Raw genomic sequence first — 8,169 nt, forward strand, 5'->3', positions numbered from 1 at the left:
TTCTCGCAAAACATCGTGACCCTGACTGGTCTCCCTATGATCTTACTTAGTGAGAGTGACCTGACAAACCCATTGTGTGGTGTGTCTTGTTATGTACTCCTAAGCGCCCCAGGGTGGTTTTTTATTGACATGGTACCACATTGCATATAGGATTGAGTCTTAGCATAACTATTGCATATGCTTGCTAATTGATGTGTTATTATATCTTGATCGAAGTGTGGGATTCTTGTGTAATGTGATTGATAATTGAAAAGTGAATTTTGAATGATGAAGTGGTGAAGTTACGTGAGCTATGTTTAAGCAAGTGGTATCTCATTTATATAATATGTATATTTAATTGTCTTGTTTCTCTATTAGCTAGGAATGTGATAACTCACTCCCTGTGTGTTGTTGTGTTTGGATCCTGTGATGATCTTGAACTTGTGTTCGGGGGAGCAGATGAATAGGTGGATGACTATGAAGAATCTCATGTTAGAGGACACGGGAACACCACGCTCTGATAGGATGTGACATTAGGATATAGGTTCTATATTAATTGTATGAAACTTATATGATTTTCTTTGAGTCGAGATGACTTTATTATTTATTTGGATAAGTTTGAATATGATGTAGAAGAAAGTGAATGTGAGCCTTTTATCCATTTAAAAAGCTTGTATTTAAAAATGTTTTAAAAATACTTTTAATTAATATTTGAATTTTTATTCCTTTATTAATATATATGTGAGGGGTAGAGGGTGTCACAGTGGCAATGGTTCTCTTGCAACCGGTTCACCATTAAATCCAGCCTCAGGTGACTCCTCAAATAGTCCATCTGAAGCCTCAACTCCTCGCAATTAAAATGTGCTTCTTTTTGTGAAAAATTGCCTCACAGAATGAACAAATTGAGCTCTTTTGAGAGCAGTGTTAAGTGAAACTATTTGTTGTATTTTTATATATAAGCTCCTATAGAATAAGCTAGCTAGCTAGCTACTTTCTCAAGTCACATAATGATGAATTTCTTTACATGTTATCATGGTTTACTATTTAGTGAACCGCATTTGTTTTCCTATGAAATATAGAAGTCGTTTCAGTGTTCTGTAATTTGTTTTTCGAAAAAAAAAAGTTCATCTACGATTATTTTGTTTGGATTGTCAAATTATGACAAATATTTGAATGAGTAAAAATAATTTATAAATTAAAAAATTAAATTAAATTAGCTAAGAATTATATATATATATATATATATATATATATATATATATATATATATAAATCTTTAATTTAACTATGAATCAGCTAGGAATTAACCAGTAAATAATTTTAATACTATAAATATAGAATAATTTTCAATATACATTAGCTACAAAATTAGTATGAAAATAACCTAGTTGCATTAGGAACAAAAAAAAATTGAAAAATATATTACTACAATTAACTAGAGAAAGGCTACAAAATTTTTAAAATTAGCTGCAAATTTTAGGATTATTTTTCCTAGTTAATTAGCTACTCATTTCAGGTTACCACCCATATTGTAGTAATTTTGTAGCTAATTTGTAGTTAATTCTTTTTACTAGAGATAGCTATAAATTAGCTACTAATTTTGTTGTAGTTAATTTAAAAAATTCTTGTAGTGTTTGACACAATAGAATAATATGGTTATATTGATCACACATTATGATAACTAATGCTATAGCTTACTAGGGGTTAGCGGTTAAGTGGAGGGCAACTTATATCAGTGACAAACTAAATGTTTTATGCAGAAATTTTGGGTCAGGAGGGAATAGTGCATAACTATAATGAGGAAACAATGCCACTCACATCACACGTCTATTTATTGATCAAGGTTGAATGAGGAAACAATGTCACTCACATCACACATCTATTAACTGGGGCAGACTTGTGTATAATGCTTTCATTGGGAAATAATTTTGTCTTTAACTTAATGATGTTTTCAGTTAAACTTGTATGTGTGTATCACTAACCAGGTGTTAAAAATATGTTTATTTAAGCCTACATAATAACTATTGCATCACATATCTTCGATACGAATACTATTTTTCACATGGACATACAATAATAGTGATAATCTGTCATTGTAGGAGTAATGTCAGAAAAATGAATTTAACCAAAAAGTTATTAAGAGGTAATTATATAATAATACATAGTTACTTATTTTGTATTTGATGTTAAACTAACAAACTTATAGCATGTAATTATAAACATACAAAGATTAAGTTTTAAATGACAAATAATGCAGATAAACCTAACTAAAATTGTGACCAAATGGTGACTTAAAATGCAAAGAATCAGAATTCTACTTTTATTGCTACATGCCTACAGACTACATGGTATGAAACTCTTCAGTTTAAACTGACAATTTCCATTGAAAATAGCCCTATGTCAACAATATATTTTTAAGGGATCCCATTTAATCATTTTCTTAGTAAAATGTCCTAATTTATTTAATCATCCGTGATATCATGATTTTGGCCTACTAAACTTATATTTTCTACTATCGGTGGCTACTCATGTTAGCGCAGGTGGGACTGGACTACACATTAAATAAATAAGTTTCACACAAAAAAGTCAAATTAATCCAGTAAACATAATATTTTGTTTTAAATATATTTAATTTTCTTGATTTTATTTATTCTTAGTTTGAAGATAACTTTCAAATTCCTTTTCTTAATGGATAGGGAGAACTAAACGTGATGTGCACCAAATTCAATGAGAAAACTAACATATAGTAGTTTAAAATTCATAATAATTGCACCTAATGTCTTAAAGTTATTTATGTATTTCAGTGGTTCGTTATTTAGATTTTGGACCTTTCCTTCCCATCAATGAAAAATGGTCCCCAACCCTAACCTTGTGTATTAACACAAGTATTAAGGACCACGTACACTTTGTACTTAGATAGAAATGTTACATATATACTAAGAAATAAGTACCCTCATATATGGTGGTCACCATGAATGATAAAGCATAAATTATGCTAACAAAAAATTTCTAATTAGAAACAGGTTAAAATTCCCAGACCCTGTTGGTTGTCATTGATGCAACATTATATAAATATAATATTATATACAAGTATACATCGTTCTATACCGAATTTCAATGACAATGCTTAGATGTTTACACCAAAGATTTTTAAATCGGAATAACTACTTGGCTTATTTAATAAAAATTTAGTTTGCCCAATTAATAAAAAAATAAAGAAATTATCAGTTTGAACAGTTGACAATTCAAATTTGTTTTGGTATCAAACAATTTAAAATTTGATAACGTTCTATCTACAAAACTTGCAAATTAGATGAAAGAGAATTTAACTCAGTTATGACCCTCAAGTAAGTTTAATCATTAACATTTTGAAGACAAATAGACTTGTGGGAGAGTTGTGATTATCATTATACTTTTTTTTATCATTTATCTATTTATTTTTCTTTGTTTGGAGTCATAGCGGAGAGTCTTTATTTGACAGCCTTTAGGAAAGTCACATTACTCTTAATCTACTTTAGTTGTGGCGGGTAACTATGGGTAGAAGAATGAGTGTCTTGAAGTCTTATATCGTGATGGATAGCTGTGGATAAAAATTGAGTGTTGAAGTTTTATTATGATTAGAGATAGTATGGAAATATAATATATAAGTGAAGAGGAAATCTCATCTTATAATTTGATTGTATAGAATTGAGATTAAGTCAAACCCACATTCAAACTGCAACAATGAATAATAGAGAGAAAAAAAACAAATGAAAACGTGAAAGACATGGATAATCAATAATTTTAATTGATAATTGATTGTTACAAACATTTTTACCAATGATGTTCAATTTTTATACATGGTAGTCAGTTATTCCAAGAAAACAATTGATTGTTTCAAAAGGATATTTAATATTTTGTTAAAAAAAATCAATTACCAATGGTTTTTTTACAAAAATATCTACTTTTTATATCTCTTAAAACTAAACACTCTTAAAATTTACTATATTTTCATTTTTTATTTACCTTATTTATTTTTCTTTTTTTATTTTCATTTTTTTTTATTTCTATCCTTCTTTCCAAACTCACTATTTAGGCCGTATGTAATTATGTATTGAATTTTTATGGTTGAAGTTATTTTTCATCAAGAAATTATATATATTATGAAATGAAATTCAACAAATTTTTATGTGCATGTTTGAGCTAAAGTTGAGAAAGTTCAAGAGTACTTGTACTCTTAAAGCATCAAATATTTTCTTCTTATATTATACATTGTGTTGGTGTGAAAAATCTGTTGATCGATTAGTCATTGTGTCGACTGGTTAGTCGTCGTGTTTACTAACTACCAATGAGTGATTTCCTTTAAGTGATTGACTTGAGGAAGGGGTTTTGTTCCTCAATTGGGTTCCATGTCCACTCCAAAGATTTTTCTAGTAGCTAATGAAGTGAAATTTATATGCTAGGTTACTCCTATATGAAATTGCGATAAAGGAAAGTTGTAAACAGCTGAAAGCTATTAAGAAAAATTGTAAAGAAAACTGTAAATGACCGAAAGGGTAAAGGAAATATGTAATAGTTGAAAGTGGTAAAGGAAAGTTATAAAGGATCGGAAACGATGAAAGGAAAGATGTAAATAAAGAATAAATAAATAAAAGATAAATGACTGAAAAAAAAAGTAATTTGATTGATTTGACCGTGGTTCCTCCTACATTTGAGTTTGTCCTATTTATATTGTTTTCTAAGCAAGACACACACCAACTATTTCCTAATAACTATCCATGATCCTAGATTTTAGGAGATCATAGATTACATGATTTTAACTTCCTAAGTTGTTGACTTTTGTTGAAATTGTGGCCCCACATTCCCAAGAGCTATTGCAAACAACTTCTCCTATTTTTAAGGAATCATGGATCCATATGTATTTGACCTCGGAAAAAATGAAAAAATTGCTTGTAATGGTCTTCCACGTTAATGACAAACATTAGTTGTTATGTTAGCCAACATAAATGAGCCATTATTGGCCAAAAATGATTCTTCTAGCTGTTAGTCATCAGAAATTACTATTTTAGTCTTTAATCATCTATAGCACTAAGATAAGTTAAAATTCATTGATTCGCATCAATTAATGGTCATCTACTAAATTAAAAGTTCACCGACTATAAATGACTAGTCTCGATAGCAAACTTTTTTGGTGTTAATACATTGAAAAGCATAATTTTGCATTGAAATTTGCTAAAATGATTTTGTAACTTCAAAGCAAACATAAAATATTGTATATCTTTCATCCCATCCACAATTATTTGATTTCTATCCAACGCTAAATTTAATTTATATTTTAAAATATTCAATAAAATAGTGTCTTTTTTTAGTATTTTTTTTGTTCAAGAAGGTTTCTTGTTATTTAGCAAAGCTACATTTCATATACATGTCATATTCAATGCAAGTACAAGTCAATTTTTTCAATTAAGTAACATTCTATAATTCTGTCTATACTTTTTAATTATCATGTTATTCTACAAAGTATCCTTTGATTTTTGTTGATGAATAATTGCTAATGAAAAACCTAACTAGTCACTTTTGATGATAATTTAAGTCCATTAGTTTTACTAAGTTTATATCTAATGGTTAGAATTATAAGCAACATTGCACCTTATTTCAAGGGTGATAGTTAGAAATACTGATAATCTTTGAAGTTTTCTTTTAACATAATATAAGTTTAAAATATTTATTGATTTTGTTCATGTATAATTAGTTTGAAAGACTTGACGGATCTTTTTTGATAAAATTTCTCATCTTAAACTACAATTTAAAGTTTAAAAAATTAGTATGACTTTTCCTTTTAAAAAATTAATATGACTTTTAAGATAATTATTATAAAAATTAACTTGATATATCAACCTGTGATTGGATAACAATATAAACAAAATATATGTTTTCTTTACTTGAACATTTAATACATTTAATTTCATTAAGTTAAAGTTTTTTTTTAATAGATTATCGTTATCTATTATGAGAGACTGAATTGCTTAACCTGGATAGAATCTCTATAAACTACAAAAGTCTTGCCTCTATGTATATAAAATAGGTGCGTATACAAATCTGGAACATAAAACTACTAAATAAAGGTCTATTTGTAGTGGTTGTGAGTTTTTAATTTTTGGTTACTTGTTTGACAAAATGAAACTAAAATGATTTTTAAATTATTTTTGAAATAATTTTACATTCATTTTCAAAATCAAGAAAAAATATTTTGTGAATTTGGTTTTTAGTTTTAAATAAACACACATTTCCCATATTTCACAATGATATTTTTTGCTACCACCACCATCACCATCATCGTCAGTATCGCTACCACCAACAAAATTTTCACTGTCACTATCATCGTCATCACCACCGGTATTGTTATTGTCAACACCATGAGTGTCACGATCATCGTTATTGTCACCACCACACCCTCGCATTACCACCACTTGTTGCCACCACCAACACCACTAACACCATCATCGTCACTACTACCATTATCACCATCAATATCACCACCACCATTACCATCAATGTTATCGTCATCGTCATTGTCACCACTATCAACAATACCACCTCCGTCACCGTCACCGCCACCACAATCACCACCAACGTTTTCACAACTACTACCGCCATCACATCGCCCCCACTTGCTACCATCATCACCACCATTGCCACCGTCATCACTGTTGTCATTGTCGTTACTATTGTTGTCGTTGTTACCATCACTAATACCACCTTTGTTATTACCATCATTGCTAACGTTGCCACCGCCACTTTCATCACTTGTTGTCAACCCCAACACCACTATTACCAACATGTCGTCACTGCCACCACCGTTAGCATTGTCACTACTACGGTGACCACCACTAGTATGTCTATCGTCAACATTGTTGTTGGTATCACAATCATTGTCATTATTATCACACAAAATACTCTTAAACTAATTTAATACGACATGAAACTTTTAAAATGAGTTTATTTGGAACTAATTATATTTTTAAAACTGGTTTAAATTTTTTTGAAACTAAAACCAAAAACTTGTTGTTGTTTTTAAGAAATTCAAAACTCAAAACTAAGAATCGTTCCAAACAAGGAGGAGTGGTAACAATTTGACATCAGTTTATCTATATATTTGATGATTTACTAAGTCTTTTTTAGGTTACATGGATGACAACAAAGTTAGAATTTAAAAGCTTGTGTAAATTATTCAAATTTCTTGTCACTAGATCAACCATAGATTTGTAGTTTACTAAGCTAATGTTTATCAATGAATATTATGATAACATAATTATAAAATGGTTATCCTAGATATTAGGGTGTTTGCGGTGCGGTTTGGTTCAATTTTTAAGTAAAAAGTCATCCAAACAAAACATAAAATAAAAATGCAGTTTGATTTGGTTCAGCTTATGTATAACATTAAATTCGAACCAAACCAAACCAATCTTTTGTGATTTTTTTTTGTGATTTTTTATTTTTTTAATCTATTATTATAATTTAAAATCTATCAACTAAATTACATAATTATTATGTTATATTGCTTTAAAAATGGATTTTATTTTTTATTAAATTTTGTTTAACATATTTTAGTTAAGATTATTATTTTTTACTTCTATTTAACATTAATATTAACTCTTTTTGTAACATAGTAGTAATTTGTTTATCACTCGATATTTAACATTATTTTTTAACAATACTAGTATATATTTTTTAACATATGAAAATAAAAATGCATCTTTTTTATAAGACAAAAAAATTAATTATTTAATACTTATTAATAATTGTCACAATAATAATTAATATGATTATAATATGTGATTTATTAGATTTGATTTAGTTTTATATAAGAAGATTTGAAAACTGAACTAAACCAAAAAAAATATACAATTCTTTAGCTTTCTTGTTTTTGTGGTTTTTAGTTTAAAAGATTTTTTATTTATTTTTATCAATTTATCAGTTTGATTTAATTTTGAACACCCCTACCCCTTCTAGTTATGTACAGCCCCCATTGTACATGTGAGTAAGTCTTGTTAACAAGTATTTTAATGTTTACTAGGACCATTTGTTATATCTTTTCTTAAAAAAATATTGGATGAAAAATACATTGTTTAGCACATGATTTATTTTATTTAAATATATTCCCGCTTTTAAACCATTGACGACTGAAATACCAGTCATCATTTGTCCCGT

This window comes from Glycine soja, chromosome 14, assembly GCF_004193775.1.
Source record: "Glycine soja cultivar W05 chromosome 14, ASM419377v2, whole genome shotgun sequence".
NCBI lineage: Eukaryota > Viridiplantae > Streptophyta > Magnoliopsida > Fabales > Fabaceae > Glycine > Glycine soja.